The following is an 18,466-nucleotide window of genomic DNA, read 5'->3' on the forward strand; positions in this document are numbered from 1 at the left end:
CTGTACCTGGAGAGAACTCTGAAAATTCCAGAAGAACTACAGCAGTAAACCTCCGATCAGATAAAATAGAGAGGCTGGTTCTTCTTGGAGAGAAACCTGACAGAGGTCAATGCTTCCTGGGTTAGAGAGTTTTACTATAACTATTTCAAGACTTCCCTGGATGCAGTGCACCTCAGAGGGAAACAAATACTGGTCACTGAGGAAGCTATTGAGGACATCCTCCACCTTCAGCCTAAGTCAGATCAGCCTGACGGTTACCAAAAGGCTGAAGAGGATATGAGGTTTATGCGATTTGACTGGGATGCTGTCAAGCAGAGGATAGCCCTTGATCCTACTGTCCCATGGGTCATGGGAAAGAACACAACAATGCCTAAGGGGATCAAGCTTATGTATCTGAATGATGAGGCTCAGCTCTGGCACTAGATCCTGAGCAACTTTGTTATGCCGAGCACTCATGAAACGGAGCTGCCTGCTACTATGATCACCCTTCTCTGGTGTGTGCTAGAGGGTAAGGACCTGTATCTGCCACGATTCATCCGGCACTATATAGCTAGGGTCCATGTCAGAGGCACCATTCCTTTCCCATATCTGATTACCTAGCTCGGTCGTCGAGCTGACGTGCCTTGGGAGCTTGCTGATGAGAATCCACCTGTTGCAGACTACAAGAAGGAAGGTTCTATCTTTAGGCCATAGACCCACATTCCTCCCCGCTTCTGGTGAGACAGGCACCCCATCAGCCGCCCCTTCTTCATCCACTGCTGCACCAGCCCCACCCACTGCACCTCCACGTGCTCCTGAGCCTATTTATCATTTGGTGCATTAACTCTTCGCCCGCTTGGATCGTATGGAGTGTCGCAACAAGCGACGCTATGAGCACCTCAAGTTGATGATCCGATCTGGCGACGACATCCCCTCCGAGCCTAATACCCCTTCTGATAAATCTGAGGTAGAGGAAGACGATCACGAGGAGGAGACACCTACCCAGGCTGCGCAGGCATGACCAGAGCAGGCTGCACCACAGCATGAGGAGCCATATCAGATTCAGGCCGCAGACCCAGAGATCCTTCTCCAGTCAGCACCTCCACTACAGCAGATAGATCCTCCTACCCTTATCCAGTCTGCAGATCCTTTGGCCACCACAGAGACACCAGCAGCCCATCCTTCCAGTGATGACACTCCTTCACACCCGGCTTGAGTGAGCATCGAGGATGATGCTTTACTTTAAGTGTGGGGAGGTCGCCATCCCTGGCGTATTTTTTTTTTTTGTGAACCACTACAGACTCTTTTTATCTTATTTTGTTTATTTTTCTGTATTTTATCTTTATTTTTATTTTTATTTTTCAGTACTTATACATTGTTCTTTTGCTATATTTTTACTTTATTTTCGCATTTTGCACTTTAATTCATATTTTAGCCATTTAGTTTAGTTTGCAATTCTAACTTATTAGTTATAGAATATGTGGATTAATTAGTATAAGTTTACCCTTTTAGCATATGATAGTTTGGTTTAATTGAAAATAAAAGGAGTAAACCAGAAATCTTAGTAAATTAAAATAATCCACACACCTTGTATATATAGCATTACATGTTAGTTAGTTAACAACATTTCATCAAGGAACAACATTAAGATTTTAAGGGCCACCCTAAGATTTACATTGAGAATAATGGGAACTCTTAATTTTTACTTACATGACATGTATAACTGATATATGATTGTTGAGCTGGAGAACACACAGCCTGTGAGTTTTGAGCTTAATTGTATGGTTACATTCAAACCATAAATTTCATTCCTGTGTGTTTTGCCCTTCTTTTTTTTATTCTGATGTTCTTTACTTTGTTTTAATCTATATGTCCAATTATAGAGTATAGATACATACCAAGAGATGATTGAGGCCATCATTTGAATTTTTCCTTACTTATCCCAAATTAGCCTACCTTTTACATCACCCTTGTTAGCCCCCTTGAGCTTTTTAATCCCCTCTTGCTCTATAAGCACATTACTAGCCTTAAGTAGAAAAACAAAATAAAAATCCCAAGTTGATTCCTTGGTTAGCTTAAGATGGAAATTGTGTATTGTTTAAGTTTAGGGAACTTTATGGGAACATGGACGATAGAAACAAGGTAGAAAGTTAAAAAGAATAAAGATGTTTCAAAATAAAAATTTGGGAAGCATGTTCATGTGAAATCAAAACAATTGAATTACCTTGTGCATTTATATATATATATATATATATATATATATATATATATAATTTTTCAGTATTTAAATAAAAGGGGATACAAAAATTCCCCCAATTGCAAAATAAAAAGAATCAGTGCACATGGGACAAAATTAAAACTTAATGCATGAGTTTGCAAAACAAAGTGGGAAATTTTGGATAAATAGGCAAAGGGACCTTAAAATTATATAAAGTGTGTATGTTAGGTGAGATCTTAGACTAATCAAGGATTCACTTATTAGCTCACTTAGCCTTATACATATACCCTTACCTTTACCTTGGCCCCATTACAACCTTGAATAAGACCTCATGATTTTTGTATGTCTGTATTCTATAATTGTTGATTGGTTAGATGAAGAACAAAGTTATAGAAAGTAAGGATAGAAAAAGAATAGAGTGATTAACCCAATAAACACTGAGTGACTAGAGAGTAAACACAAAATCCAGTGAGGGTTCAATAGCTCATCACCGTATATCTTTGCTTAACTGTTAATTGTCTTGCAAGTTTGTGAAATACTTTTACCCATCTCAATTGTAAAGGTGCTTTAACATTATCTAGGGTCTGGCTATGCATATATGATTCCTTGAGGATGTGAATTAATTTGACTACATGTAAGCTTTATATATAAGTGAATAATAACTAGAATTGCATGACTCATTTAGGTAGTTGCATTTAGAGTAGATTGCATTGCATGAAATTCCACCACCTTACCTTATTTTTTATCTTGGATTTAGCATGAGGACATGCTATTGTTTAAGTGTGGGGAGGTTGATAAACCCATATTTTATGATGTATTTTTTGCTCAATTTAGGTGATTTATTCAATCCTTCACTCACTTATTCATGTAAATTGCATGGTTTTACTTTCCCTTCCTTATTATGTGATATGTGTGAAAAACATGTTTCCTATGCTTTAAAAATAATTATTTTAATTACCTTTTATTACCATTTGATGCCGTGATTTGTGTGTTAAGTAGTTTCAGATCCCCTAAGGCAGGAATGACTTAAAGGATGGAAAGGAAACATACAAAAACGGAAGGAAAGCACAAAATGGAGTTTTTGAAGAAACTGGCAGCGACGCGAATGCATGGACGATGCGACCGCATGCCCAGCGCGAAAAGGTAGTGACGCGAACGCATGACTGACGCGGACGCATGCCTTGAGCAGAACGTAGATGACGTGTACGCGTGATCGAAGCAAACGAGTGACAAGAAAAACTCCCAAATGACGCGACTGCGTGACCCACGCGGACGCCTGACAGACGCCACATGCAGAAAAAGAAAAAAATGCTACCAGCGATTTCTGAAGCCCTTTTTGGCCCAGATCCAAGTCTAGAAAACACATATTAGAGGTTATAAAGTGGGGGAATGCATCCATTCAAAGGGAGCTCTCAAATTATTCACTTTTCATGACTTAGATGTAGTTTTTAGAAGGAGAGGTTCTCTCCTCTCTCTTAGGTATTGAAGAGAGAAACTTTTGCGTGGTCTAGAATTCAGAATAAATTTCCGTTGCAAGTATAGCTTCTAAACAACAAAAGTCCTTTCTTACAAACGTTTTGGTTGTCACAAGTAACAAACCCCTTAAAAATTGATAACTGAAGTATTTAACCTCGGGTCGTCTTCTCACGGAACTACAGGGAGGTATGTTCTTATTATTGGTTATGAGTTTTTGTAAATTGGGGGTTTTGAGAGTAAGAAACGGGTAATTTAAATGACAAATAAAATAAATAAATAACTGTAAAATAAACTCTTGGCAAGGTATGAAAATTCGAAAGTTCTATCCTAGTTATTCTTATAAGAATTGAAGTTAATCCCATTTAGTTAACCCTTACGAAAGCAAGAGAAAGTTAAGTGAACTAATTAGTTAGATTTCCCAAGTCCTAGCCAACTCCAAAGGAAAGACTAGAGTTAGTGGAATTCAATTCAATTTGCAAACATAACAATCAATCACGATAAGTTTAATAACTCAAGAATTTCCAGTTAATCAATTAAAGCCAAGGATATGAAAAGCTAAATAAGAATTATAAATCTGAAATACCTCAATTGCATTAATAAGAGAAAATCAATCTCAACATAGAGAGTTCATAAGCCAATTTGGCAACATAAGTAATTAAATGAGAGCATTAAAGTATCTGAAAGTAAAAGAGAAATATAAAGTAAAAGAAATATTGAACCTGATGAAGAGTTGAAATCCTAAATCCTTTAAGAGGAATCCTAATCCTAAAACCTAAGAGAGAGGAGAGAACCTCTCCCTCTAAAAACTACATCTAAACTATGAAAAGTGAATAATCGGAAGGCCTCTTATGAATGGATGCATTCCCCCACTTTATAGCATCTAATCTGTATTTTCCAGGCCGAAAACTGGGTCAAAAACAGCCCAAAAATCACCCCTAGTGTATTCTGGTACATACAGGTCGCGGGAAAGTGACGCGGAAGCGTCGTCCACGCGTTTGCGTGAATTGCGTTTCTGCCAGGTCATGCGTCCGCGTGATCCACGCGTTCGCGTCACCTGGCTTCAGGGAAGCTATGGCAAATTATATATTGTTGCGAAACCCCAGATGTTATCTTTCCAATGCAACTGGAACCATCTCATTTGATCCTCTTTAGCTCAAGTTATGATCGTTTGAGTGCGAAGAGGTCAGGCTGGACAACTTATCAAATTTCTTCAACTTCTTGTATTCCTTCCACTTTTGCATGCTTCCTTTCCATCCTCCAAGCCATTCCTGTCCTGTAATCTCTGAAAACACTTAACACACATATCACGACATCGAATGGTAATAAAAGAGGATTAATATTAGCAAATATAAGGCCAAAGAAGCATGTTTTCAATCATAGCACAAAATCAGGAAGGAAAACGTAAAACATGCGATTTCTATGAACAAGTGTATGAAAGATTGATAAAATCCACTCAATTGAGCACAAGATAAACCATAAAATAGTGGTTTATCAACCTCCCCACACTTAAACAATAGCATGTCCTTATGCTAAGCTCAAGAGAAGCTATAAGGGAGTGAGGAAGAACGGTAGAATGTATGAAATGCAACCTATGAATGCAACTACATGCTAAATGCTTTTACTTACTTGGTTAAAAGCAAATAAGTCTTCCAAGACAAACATAAATCAGATTTCACTAATTCAAATTATACAATAAGAGACAAGTAAACTTGTAAGAAGATAGCTCATGAAAACAGGGAACATAGAATCAAGCATTGAACCCTCACTGGAAGTGTATACACTCTAATCACTCATGTGTTTAAGGTTCGATTCTCTCAATTCTCTACTAGCCTTGCTTTCTAAGGCTTGCTCTTCATCTAACAATCAACATAAATTTAATGCACAGATACACATATCAAGAGGTCTTTTAAGGGTTGTAATGGGGTTAGGGTCAAGGTAGGATTGTATTTGGCCAAGTGGACTAAAATCTGAATCCTTAATTAACTTAAACTTTCTAACTAACTTTAGACAATCCATGTAATCATAATACCACATCTAAGTATCCATTAACCATGTTTTCCACATATTCATGCATTCTAATTTCAAGTACAGTACATATGCATTGCTTTCACCACTTACTTTGGGGCATTTTGTCCCCTTTTACTTATTTGCTCTTTTTTTTTTCTTTCTTTTTCTCCTTTTTTATTTTTTTCTTTATATATATATATATATATATATATATATATATATTATTTTTTTTTTCTCAATGCATATGATTAAATTATTGAATGCATGAACATGTCCTAAACATTTCTTTCACATTTTTAGAAAATTCTAACATACTCAATTCTCAAACCAAATGTTTCCAAATGCACTTTTCCCACACTTAAATCATAAGCACTCTCACTAGTCTAAGTTAACCAAGGATTCAAATTAAGAACATTATTGTTTTCCGTTTAGAGTTAGTGATGAGCTAAAGTAAAGAACAAAGGGGTAAAATAGGCTCAAAATTGGTTTGCAAGGGATTATGAAAGGTAAGGCCATATGGGTATGTAAGCTTAGTGAAACAAAAGCCTCAATCATGTAAGTGCATGCATACATCAAACAATGGAAATATAGAATCAAGCAAGACAAAGATCACAATTTTAGAGAGAAAAATACACACTAAAACAAAATTTTGGTTGATAAAATGCAACCAATTCAAATAGGCTCAAAATCTCACAGGTTTTGTGTGTTCGAGCTCTAAATCATGTTCCAAAATAATATTTCTTCAAACAAGTTTAACATTAAATTTTATTCAAATTAGTGAAATACTTTAAAAAGTTTCTTGAAAAAGAAAATATTACTTCAACCAAGTGGTAAAATATGCACAAAATCAAAAAAATATGCAATCAAACATGCAATTGCAACAATGAACAAACAAAGAAAATAAAACAATGGTGTTGAAAAGAGAAAAATAGCTAACCCATGGAAATCAGTATCGACTCCCCACAGTTAAAGATTGCACCGTCCTCGGTGCATGCTAAGATGTACAAGTGGACGGGTTGCTTCAACTGATACTTTTCAAAGATTGTGTAGGTGGACTTGTTTGTCTTTCCATTAAGAAGCTTTTCCTCTCCCTTCGTGGTGGCCAACCTGAAAGAAGAGGGAAAAGAAGAAAAGTAATCCAGAAATAAAGATAGAAAATAAATAAAATATGGGTGTTAATGCCAGATAATAAAGGTCCCAATTACATGGTAGCTACAACATGCAAGTGAGAAAATAGTGGAAGTACATGGCAAATCAAGAGTGCAAAAATTTGCAACACTAGGGAAGAGAGTGCAAGACAATATAAATTAATGTCAATGCAAAATTAATACAAATATCATAAAAGATTAGCATTGACTTAAATAATATTATCCAACAGTGTAAAACAAGTCACTGAGCACCAAAATAATACCAGAAAAGACACAACAGGTGAATATGAACAAGTGACACCAATGGAAAAATAATAAATTTAGAAAAGAAAAGAAAAATATGCACAAAATTAAAATGAAATAAATGAAATATGCAAATAAATTAAGTAAAATAGAATGAAGGTGAAAAAGAATGAGAAGTGAAAGAAATAAGGTAAGAAAGAAAGAAGAAAAAAGAAAAGATAGAAGAGATTAGGATTAGAAAAGAAAAGACAAGATAATTGGCGCTGATCTGGATAAGTTGTGCGGCGCAGGCGACGCGGACGCGTGGGGTACGCGTTCGCTCGGATGGCGCTTATATGAATCGATGCGGTCGCGTCGGTCACGCGGACGCGTGACTCGTTTGGTGCTACTGGCGCGAGGGCAGCCTCGCGCTCGCACAACTCTCTGTTCGAAACTCATTGTTGCCAAATTCCAGGGTGACGCGTTCGCGTGGTGGACGCGATCACGTAGGTGGCCAATATTCGAATACGACGCGGACGCGTGGGGCATGCGTTCGCGTGGTAAGGCTTGTGCGTCTAGCGCCAGTCCAGCCCCACTCCAACATAACTTTCGGCCATGCACCGTTTCTTACGTCGATTTTCAGGTCACGCGTTCGTGTGGGTGACGCGGACGCGTGGGAGGAATTTTTCCCACATGACACGGACGCGTCAGCGACGCGGTCACGTGGATCAATTTGTGCCAAAGGCACGCCTCCAGCCACGCTTTCGCGTGACTCTCTATTCACTTTTCTTTTCTTCCTGATGCACTTGTGACGCGGACGCATCAGCGACGCTATTTTTTTTATAATAATACAGTATGCAGAATGCAATGCTAATATGAATGTTATACAAAACTCCAGGTTCAATACAATAAAATAAAATAAAACTCAAAAACAAATAAAAATAAATAAAAATGAAAAAGGAACGATCCTACCATGGTGGGTTGTCTCCCACCTAGCACTTTTAGTTAAAGTCCTTTCGGGAACAACACCTTCCAAGATATCATGGACAAAGACCATTCTAAATGCATACCAAGCTGATAGATATGGTGGACCTCCTGGTAGTTACCAATAAACTCCACCCTGTGCTTATAGACCATCCTCTCAACATAACTTCAAACCACAACACTCACAAGCTCCTTTTCACCATTCACCACCGTATGATCCTTATTTACCGCAATTCCAATCCAATTACTCCCTAACACCACAACTTCCATATGTACCATGTCCATATCCATCACCTCAAGAATCACAGGGTCGCCTCAAGGAAACAGTAGATCAACTTCATACAACCCTTCATCAGCTGGAGCAAGCAATACATCAATTATCTTCCAGACGTTTAGACACTCAAGGAACTCCAATAGCTTTATGTGGAGAATCTAATGACAAACGTAGCATGTAGACGGAATAACCCAAGACGCAAGTTTCCTTGATGATGATAGTCTCAAGTCAAGTTCTCCAAGTAATGAACTTGCATCCGCATGTGAATTCTCTGAGATTGAAGAACCCTATCCAAGTGAATATGACGATGATGTCGAGGTAGATTTCTCTCAACCTCCAGCTTATGACTTGAGTGATGAGGAAGACATAGAAGACTTTGATCAGGATGCAGTTGTAGTTGAAGAATCTTGTAAAGAAGTGGAGGAATTCACAGAAGACTACAAGGGAGTAGAACTTACAGAACCACTGGAAACACCTATCCCAAGGCCATTACCACCTAATACAAACTTCAAGTGGGTACAATCCCTAACCTTTATCTTTACTTTTCCACTTGAATATGGTTTGCTTGAAACAGATGGCCAGCTTAGAGCTCTCTACAACTTTAAGAGTAAGAGGGAAATGGCTCGTACTCAGAGCTGATGCGCAAGATTCAATAAGGTTCCACGCTTCAATTCGAAGTGCACGGATTTGTATCATGTTCAATTGAATGGATCTCGAAAAATGTTTGGTCATCTTGGTGAGAATCTACTTCCTAAACCGCCCGGATGGAAAAATATATATCAAGACAAAGGCGGATTTAAAAGCAAGGTTTGGGATCCTGGAAAATATTCTGATATTCGTCACCCCGGGAGCCTGAGAATCTGTTTGAAGCTGCTCAGAAACTTTACATGCCTAGTTTGGGACCCCAGAGGCTGTTAGCATTCCAAACAGTGGTGGAGATTTCTGGATGAATTTAAGCATAAGCCACCATAACAGAAAGCTCATCCAATGTCCAACTTAAGGACTTTAACTAAAAGTGCTGATGTGTATTTTCAGAAAACGAATTCCAAACACACAAAACTCACCGGCAAGTGCACCGGGTTGCATCAAGTAATAAAACTCACGGGAGTGAGGTCGATCCCACAGGGATTGAAGGATTGAGCAATTTTAGTTTAGTGGTTGACTTAGTCAAGCGAATCAAGAGTTGATTTGAGTGGTTTGTGTTTGACAGAAGCTAAATTGCATGAAATTAAAAGGGAGAGGGACAATTGGCAAGAATTTAAAGTGCAGAGAAATTAAAGAGGCTGAATCTTAAAGTGCAAGTAATATAAATTTCAGAAACTTAGATTGCGAGAAATGTAAATTGCAGAATCTTAAAGTGCAAGAAATGTAAATGGCTTGAATTGTAAAGGAAATTGGGAATGTGATTTGCAGAAATCAAACAAGGAAAAGTAAAATGCAATAAACAGAAAAGTAGAAGATGACTTGAATTAAACCGGATCTAAAACGGAATTGAGAAAAAAACTTGGTGTAGCAACGAAATAAGGAAATTGAAATTGAAAACTGTAGATCTCAGGACTCAAGAGACTAGATAGCTGAGTCTAGATCTCACTGCCTTCCTAGATCCAACAAGAACGATGCAATCGGAAATAAAGAAAAGTAAGTTGCAGAATGAGTAGAAGAAGAAGCAATTAACAGAAATGGAAATTCAATTATGCAGAGATTTAAACAAGATCTCAAGGTGAGATTGAAATAGAATTTCTTCAATTCTCCACCCAAGATCCAAAACAAGAAAAGTAAAGAGTGCTGAGCAAGAACAAGGAAGAAGAGAGATCAATTCTCCTTCCCAATTCTCTAGAATTCTAAAGCAACAATTCAAAAATGTAAAGGTGAGCTCTCTGTAAGTGTTCCCCAAAATTCTCTCCCAAGAAAAGCTCCTTTAAAACTTAAATCCTAAGCTATTTATACACTTTCTTCAAATGATCTTCAAGCCTTGAGTTGGGCCTTTGCTCTTGATGGAATTGGGTTGGTAAAAGCCTCTGTTGATTGCTCTTGGAGTTGGAGAGAAACCCATTGTGAACCGGGCCAAGAATCACAAAAGCTTGAGTCAAAGTTTGAGGTAAACTTTGGCTCAAGCTTTTTATACCAGCTGCCCTCCTTTTGCTGATATCCACGTTTGAGCTAAAGTTTGAGGTCAAACTTTTAGCCAAACGTGGATCCCCTTGTGTACATGTGTGGCGCCAACGTTTGCCAAAAAGCTTGAGGCAAACGTTGGCGCAAGCTTTTCTCCTCCAGGGTGTGCAAGTGTGGCGCCAACGTTTGCCAAAAAGCTTGAGGCAAACGTTGGCGCAAGCTTTTCTCCTCCAAGGTGTTGGTTTTGTGATGCCAACGTTTGCCAAAAAGTTTGAGGCAAACGTTGGCTCAAGCTTTTTCCTCCAGGATGTTTTCAACTCTTCCAAAAGTTTGAGCTAAAGTTTGAGGCAAACTTTGGCTCAAGCTTTTTGTTCTCTCTTGCTCCTAGCCATTCCTTCTTTCTTCAACCTTCTTCAAAACTCTTTTCACCTATCATCAATCAATCAAAACAATCAAAGCTATGCTCCAAATCATGAGATTGTGTTTCTTTCACAATATATGACAATTATAGCACAAAATCTCATGAACTTGCATTAATTCATCCATGGTTGATTGAATCAAAGGAAATATGAAATTCTACCCAATTGGCTTACTTAAGGCTCAAGAAAGTGCATAAAATCAATTGAAAACAAAAGAAAAAGACTAGTGAAACTAGGCTAAGATGACTTGTCATCAAGTGCTAGGTGGGAGACAACCCACCATGGTATGGTCGTTTCTTTTTAAGTTTTATTTCGTGTTGTTTATTTTGATTTTATATTATTTTTCATTGAACCTGAATATTATTCATTAGTATTGCATACTGCATAATTGCATAATTGCATAATTGAATAAAAAAAAATGGCGCGACGCACAGGCGTTGCCAACGCGTTCGCATCAGTTGCGAAAAACACCTCCAACGCGTCTGCGTCAATCACGCGAACGCGTGATGTGGAAATCGGCGTAAAAATCCAACGCCCAGAAATCTGGAGTGGAATCGTGCGGCTGTTGTGGGTTTAGCATAAAACAGCTCACACGTTCGCATCCATCACGCGAACGCATCACTTGCAAAACACCCATCCCACGCGAAAGCGTGAGCGACGCATCCGCGTCGCGTGGATTGTATAGCACCCTATATGGAGACAGAGAGTTGTGCTGAAATGACGCTGGAATTGTGCGTTTAGGACAGTTTTCAGCGACGCGGTCGCGTGCCTCACGCGACCGCGTCATTTCATCTTTTATGCATTCCCTGCGATTGCGTCAACCACGCGACCGCGTCAACCCCATTTCATCCTAGCCATGCGATCGCGTGCCCCACGCGTTCGCGTGGATTCAAATCCATTAACCCCCAGTCACGCGAAACCCTACCCCATCGCGCCCCCATTCTCCCCCCCAACCCCCCTCTGCTCCCTACTCCAACACCCCCACCCCAACCACCTCCGACCGCCGCACCACCCCCAACCACCCGGACCCACCGCGACGCCCACCCCCCTCCTTCTTCCTTCCCTCCCCTTCTTCTCTCTCTCTTCTTTTCTTCCATCCACCACCGCAGCACCCACCACGGCCAGCCACCACCACCCCGCCATCACCGCCGCGCCTTCGACCACCACCACCCTCAACCCCTTTCTTCTTACGCACCACCATTAAACCCCACCCGAACCCCCTGCCACCGAACAACCACCCACCGCTGCACCAACTGCCCTTCACCGCCGCGTCAGCACCACCACCACCACACCCCCGCCATCTCTCTGATCCTTACCGTAGTTCATACGCCTACCAGGTTTTGCCGAACGCCATTTTTCTTTCATTTGTAGTTAGTTGCATTTTTTTCCAATTATGTTCAATTTAGGCTAGTTAGAGATGCATGTTTGTAGTGGATTCTAGGTGGTTAGGTAGACTAGAATGTGGTTAGTGGATTTAGGCCTGTTAATTGCGCTGTTCTTGCTACTTGTTTTATAATTTTCATAATTCTGATATTGCTGTGATGTTAATAATGTTCATATGCTGTTCTTCACTGTTTCATGCTGCTGTTCCATTGCTCTTTCATGTTCAAATTACTTATGTGTATTTGCAGCCTTATTTTACCTTATATGAACTATTCTACTTACTGTTTGTTACCCGGGAACATCTAATTTTAGCTGGAATGCTGCCCAATTTTTTGAAAATTGTTTCCTTCTGATTCATGCATTGGTTTTGGCAATTTTGAATTTTCCATTACTTAGCTTTTACCAAACCAATTCTTCAATGCACGGGCCAGCATTCTTATTCTTTTCGATTTCCTGGTTAATACATTGAACTTTTGATGATTCGATTTCAATTTTTGCTATTTCCATATCTATATGAATCCTCATCAACCTGATTTCCTTGCTTGAATATGAGTTGACTGTTGCTTATAATTGTGAAATTCTTGTTACTTAGAACCCGATCATCATGCCACTTACTCTGACTTTCTTTTTACTCACTCACTGATTTCCACTTTCTAACCTCTTTCTCTATCCTAACCGATCTAACTTTCAAACTTCTCTTTTTGGTTTTTAACTATTTACTTTAACTTTTTAACTCAAGGCATGATTATGATTTTTCCTAATTAACATGAATTCTATTTATATTACATTTTGGATTGTGATTTTTCATCTCAGATTCCGAACTCAAATACAATCCCTTATGCACATATACTTAACTCATCTCATAATTCTACTGCTCTTTTGCCACTATGTGCTTATATTGCCATTATTCTATTTGCCTACTTGTTTTCCTGCTCTGTTCTGTATTTATATCCTAGAATTTCTGCTTTTCAGGATGTCTGACCCTCAAAGAAAAGGAAAAGGCAAGAAAACCACTGGTAAAAGGAAAAGAGGAGAATCCTCTATGTCTATCCTGGATAATATGCATGATGACTCTTGGCGGAAAAGCACTTTACCCCACAGGAGAAGGCTGACCAGCTCCTCACTACCAATGATCCAGAAAAATTTGCAAACAGATACTGTGAGCTGAAGTATCCAATGTTTGCCACCTCCAGAAACCTGTACCTGGAGAGAACTCTGAAAATTCCAGAAAAACTACAGCAGTACACCTCCGATCAGATAAAACAGAGAGGCTGATTCTTCTTGGAGAAAAACCTAACAGAGGTCAATGCTTCCTGGGTTAGAGAGTTTTACTGCAACTATTTCAAGACTTTCCTGGATGCAGTGCACCTCAGAGGGAAACAAATACTGGTCACTGAGGAAGCTATTGAGGACATCCTCCGCCTTCAACCTAAGTTAGATCAGCCTGACGGTTACCAAAAGGCTGAAGAGGATATGAGGTTTATGCGATTTGACTGGGATACTGTCAAGCAGAGGATAGCCCTTAATCCTACTGTCCCATGGGTCATGGGAAAGAACACAACAATGCCTAAGGGGATCAAGCTTATGTATCTGAATGATGAGGCTCGGCTTTGGCACCAGATCCTGAGCAACTTTGTTATGCCGAGCACTCATGAGACGGAGCTGCCTACTACTATGATCACCCTTCTCTGGTGTGTGCTGGAGGGTAAGGACCTGTATCTGCCACGATTCATCCGACACTATATGGCCAGGGTCCATATCAGAGGCACGCTTCCTTTCCCATATCTGATTACCCAGCTCGGCCGTCGAGCTGTCGTGCCTTGGGAGTTTACTAATGAGAAGCCACCTGCTGCAAACTGCAAGAAGATTATCCCTCACAGCAGGAAGTTTCTAGCTTTAGGCCATAAACCCACATTCCTCCCCGCTTCTGGTGAGACAGCCACCCCATCAGCCGCCCCTTCTTCATCCACTGCTGCACCACCCCACCCACTGCACCTCCACCTGCTCCTGAGCCTATTTATCATTTGGTGCATCGACTCTTCGCCCGCTTGGATCGTATGGAGCATCCCAACAAGCGACGCTATGAGCACCTCAAGTTGATGATCCGATCTGGCGGCGACATCCCCTCCGAGCCTGACACCCCTTTTGATACATCTGAGGTGGAGGAGGATGATCACGAGGAGGAGACACCTACCCAGGCTGCCCAGGCAGGACCAGAGCAGGCTGCACCACAACATAAGGAGCCACATCAGATTCAGGCCACAGACCAGAGATCCCTCTCCAGTCAGCACCTCCACTGCAGTAGACAGATCCTCCTACCCTTATCCAGTCTGCAGATCCTCCAGCCACCACAGAGACACCAGCAGCCCATCCTTCTAGTGATGACACTCCTTCACTCCAGTCTTTACTGGAAGGTTGGGCTGCTGGTGTCTCTGTTGTGGCCGGAGGATCTGCAGACTGGATAAGGGTAGGAGGATCTGTCTGCTGTAGTGGAGGTGCTGACTGGAGTGGGATCTCTGAGTCTGCGGCCTGAATCTGATGTGGCTCCTCATGCTGTGGTGTAGCCTGCTCTGGTCCTGCCTGGGCAGCCTGGGTAGGTGTCTCCTCTTCGTGATCGTCCTCCTCCACCTTAGATGTATCAGAAGGGGTGTCAAGCTCGGAGGGGATGTCGCCGTCAGATCGGATCATCAACTTGAGGTGCTCATAGCGTCGCTTGTTGCGACGCTCCATACGATCCAAGCGGGCGTAGAGTCGATGCACCAAATGATAAATAGGCTCAGGAGCAGGTGGAGGTGCAGTGGGTGGGGCTGGTGCAGCAGTGGATGAAGAAGGGGCGGCTGATGGGGTGGCTGTCTCACCAGAAGCGGGGAGGAATGTGAGTGTATGGCCTAAAGCTAGAAACTTCCTATTGTTAGGGATAATCTTCTTGCAGTCTGCAAGCAGGTGGCTTCTCATCAGTAAGCTCCCAAGGCACGTCAGTTCGACGGCCTAGCTGGGTAATCAGATATGGGAAAGGAAGGGTGCCTCTGACATGGACCCTGGCCATATAGTGCCAGATGAATCGTGGCAGATACAGGTCCTTACCATCCAGCACACACCAGAGAAGGGTGATCATAGTAGCAGGCAGCTCCGTCTCATGAGTGCTCGGCATAACAAAGTTGCTCAAGATCTGGTGCCAAAGCTGAGCCTCATCATTCAGATACATAAGCTTGATCCCCTTAGGCATTGTTATGTTCTTTCCCATGACCCATGGGACAGTAGGATCAAGGGCTATCCTTTGTTTGACAGCATCCCAGTCAAATCACATAAACCTCATATCCTCTTCAGCCTTTTGGTAACCGTCAGGCTGATTTGACTTAGGCTGAAGGCAGAGGATGTTGTCAATAGCTTCCTCAGTGACCAGTATTTGTTTCCCTCTGAGGTGCACTACATCCAGGGAAGTCTTGAAATAGTTGCAGTAAAACTCTCTAACCCAGGAAGCATTGACCATTGTTAGGTTTCTCTCCAAGAAAAACCAGCCTCTCTATTTTATCTGATCGGAGGTTTACTGCTGTAGTTCTTCTAGAATTTTCAGAGTTCTCTCCAGGTACAGGTTTCTGGAGGTGGCAAACATTGGATACTTCAGCTCACAGTATCTGTTTGCAAATTTTTCCGGATCATTGGCAGTGAGGAGCTGGTCAGCCTTCTCCTGCGGGGTAAAGTGCTTTTCCCGCCAGGAGTCATCATGCATAATATCCAGGATAGACATAGATGATTCTCCTCTTTTCCTTTTACCAGTGGTTGTCTTGCCTTTTCCTTTTCTTTGAGGGTCAGACATCCTGAAAAGCAGAAATTCCTGGATATAAATGAAGAACAGAGTAGGAAAACAAGTAGGCAAATAAAATAATGGCAATATAAGCACATAGTGATAAAAGAGCAGTAGAATTATGAGAAGAGTTAAGTATATGTGCATAAGGGATTGTATTTGAGTTGGGAATCTGAGATGAAAAATCACAATCCAAAATGTAATATAAATAGAATTCATGTTAATTAGGAAAAACCATAATCATGCCTTGAGTTAAAAAGTTAAAGTAAATAGTTAAAAACCAAAAGAGAAGTTTGAAAGTTAGATCGGTTAGGATAGAGAAAGAGGTTAGAAAGTGGAAATCAGTGAGTGAGTAAAAAGAAAGTCAGAGTAAGTGGCATGATGATCGGTTTCTAAGTAACAAGAATTTCACAATTATAAGCAACAGTCAACTCATATTCAAGCAAGGAAATCAGGTTGATGAGGATTCATATAGATTTGGAAATAGCAAAAATTGAAATCGAATCATCAAAAGTGCAATGTATTAACCAAGAAATCAAAAAGAATAAGAATGCTGGCCCGTGCATTCAAGAATTGGTTTGGAACCTGGTAGGCATATGAACTAAGGTAGGGATCAGAGAGATGGCGGTGGCGGAGTGGTGGTGCTGGGAGGGGGCACGGCGACGAAGGGCGGTTGGTGCGGCGGTGGGTGGCTGTTCGGTGGCAGGGGGTTCGGGTGGAGTTTAATGGTGGTGGGTAAAAAGAAAGGGGTTGAGGGTGGTGGTGGTGGGAGGCGCGGCGGTGATGGCGTGGTGGTGGTGGCTGGCCGCGGTGGGGGCACCGGTGGTGGAGGGAAGAAGAGAAGAGAGAGAGAAGATGGGGAGGGAAGGAAGAAGGAGGGGGTGGGCGTCGCGGTGGGTCCAGGTGGTTAGGGGTGGTGCGGCAGTCAGAGGTGGTTGGGGTGGTGGTGTTGGAGTAGGGAGCAGAGGGGGGTTGGGGGAAGAGAATGGGGGCGCGATGGGGTAGGGTTTCGCGTGACTGGGGGTTAATGGATTTGAATCCACGCGAACACGTGGGGCACGGGATCGCATGGCTAGGATGAAATGGGGTTGACGCGGTCGCGTGGTTGACGCAATCGCATGGAATGGGTAAAAGATGAATGACGCCGTCGCATGAGGCATGCGACCGCGTCGCTGAAAATTGTGCTAAACCCACAATTCCAGCGTCATTTCAGTGCAACTCTCTGTCTCCATTTAGGGTGGTATGCAATCCACGCGACGCGGACACGTCGTTCACGCTTTCGCGTGGGATGGGTGTTTTGCATGTGACGCGTTCGCGTGATGGACGCGAATGCGTGAGCCGTTTTGTGCTAAACGCACAACAGCCGCACGATTCTAGCCCAGATTTCTAGGCGTTGGATTTTTACGCCGATTTCCAGATCACGCGTTCGCGTGATTGACGCAGACGCGTCGGAGGTGTTTTTTGCAACTAACGCGAACGTGTTGGCAACGCGGTCGCGTCGCGCCATTTTTTTTTATGCAATTATGCAATTATGCAGTATGCAATGCTAATGAATAATATTCAGGTTCAATGAAAAATAATATAATATAAAAACAAACAACACGAAATAAAACTGAAAAAAAATGACCATACCATGGTGGGTTGTCTCCCACCTAGCACTTTTAGTTAAAGTCCTTAAGTTGGACATTGGATGAGCTTCCTGTTATGGTGGCTTATGCTTAAATTCATCCAGAAATCTCCACCAATGTTTGGAATGCCAACAGCCTCCGGGGTCCCAAACTAGGCATGTAAAGCTTCTGAGCAGCTTCAAACAGATTCTCAGGCTCCCAGGGTAACGAATATCAGAATATTTTCCAGGATCCCAAACCTTGCTTTTAAATCCGCCTTTGTCTTGATATATATTTTTCCATCCGGGCAGTTTAGGAAGTAGATTCTCACTAAATGACCAAACATTTTCCGAGATCCATTCAATTGAACATGATACCAATCCATGCACTTCGAATTGAAGCGTGGAACCTTATTAAATCTTGCGCACCAGCTCTGAGTACGAGCCATTTCCCTCTCACTCTTAAAGCTGTAGAGAGCTCTAAGCTGGCCATCTGTTTCAAGCAAACCATATTCAAGTGAAAAAGTAAAGATAAAGGTTAAGGATTGTACCCACTTGAAGCTTGTATTAGGTGGTAATGGCCTTGGGATAGGTGTTTCCAGTGGTTCTGTAAGTTCTACTCCCTTGTAGTCTTCTGTGAATTCCTCCACTTCTTTACAAGATTCTTCAACTGCAACTGCGTCCTGATCAAAGTCTTCTATGTCTTCCTCATCACTCAAGTCATAAGCTGGAGGTTGAGAGAAGTCTACCTCGACATCATCTTCATATTCACTTGGATAGGGTTCTTCAATCTCAGAGAATTCATGTGCGGATGCAAGTTCATTACTAGGAGA

The sequence above is a fragment of the Arachis ipaensis genome, chromosome B9 (assembly GCF_059453495.1).
Source record: "Arachis ipaensis isolate K30076 ecotype BB chromosome B9, ASM5945349v1, whole genome shotgun sequence".
Taxonomy (NCBI): Eukaryota; Viridiplantae; Streptophyta; class Magnoliopsida; order Fabales; family Fabaceae; genus Arachis; species Arachis ipaensis.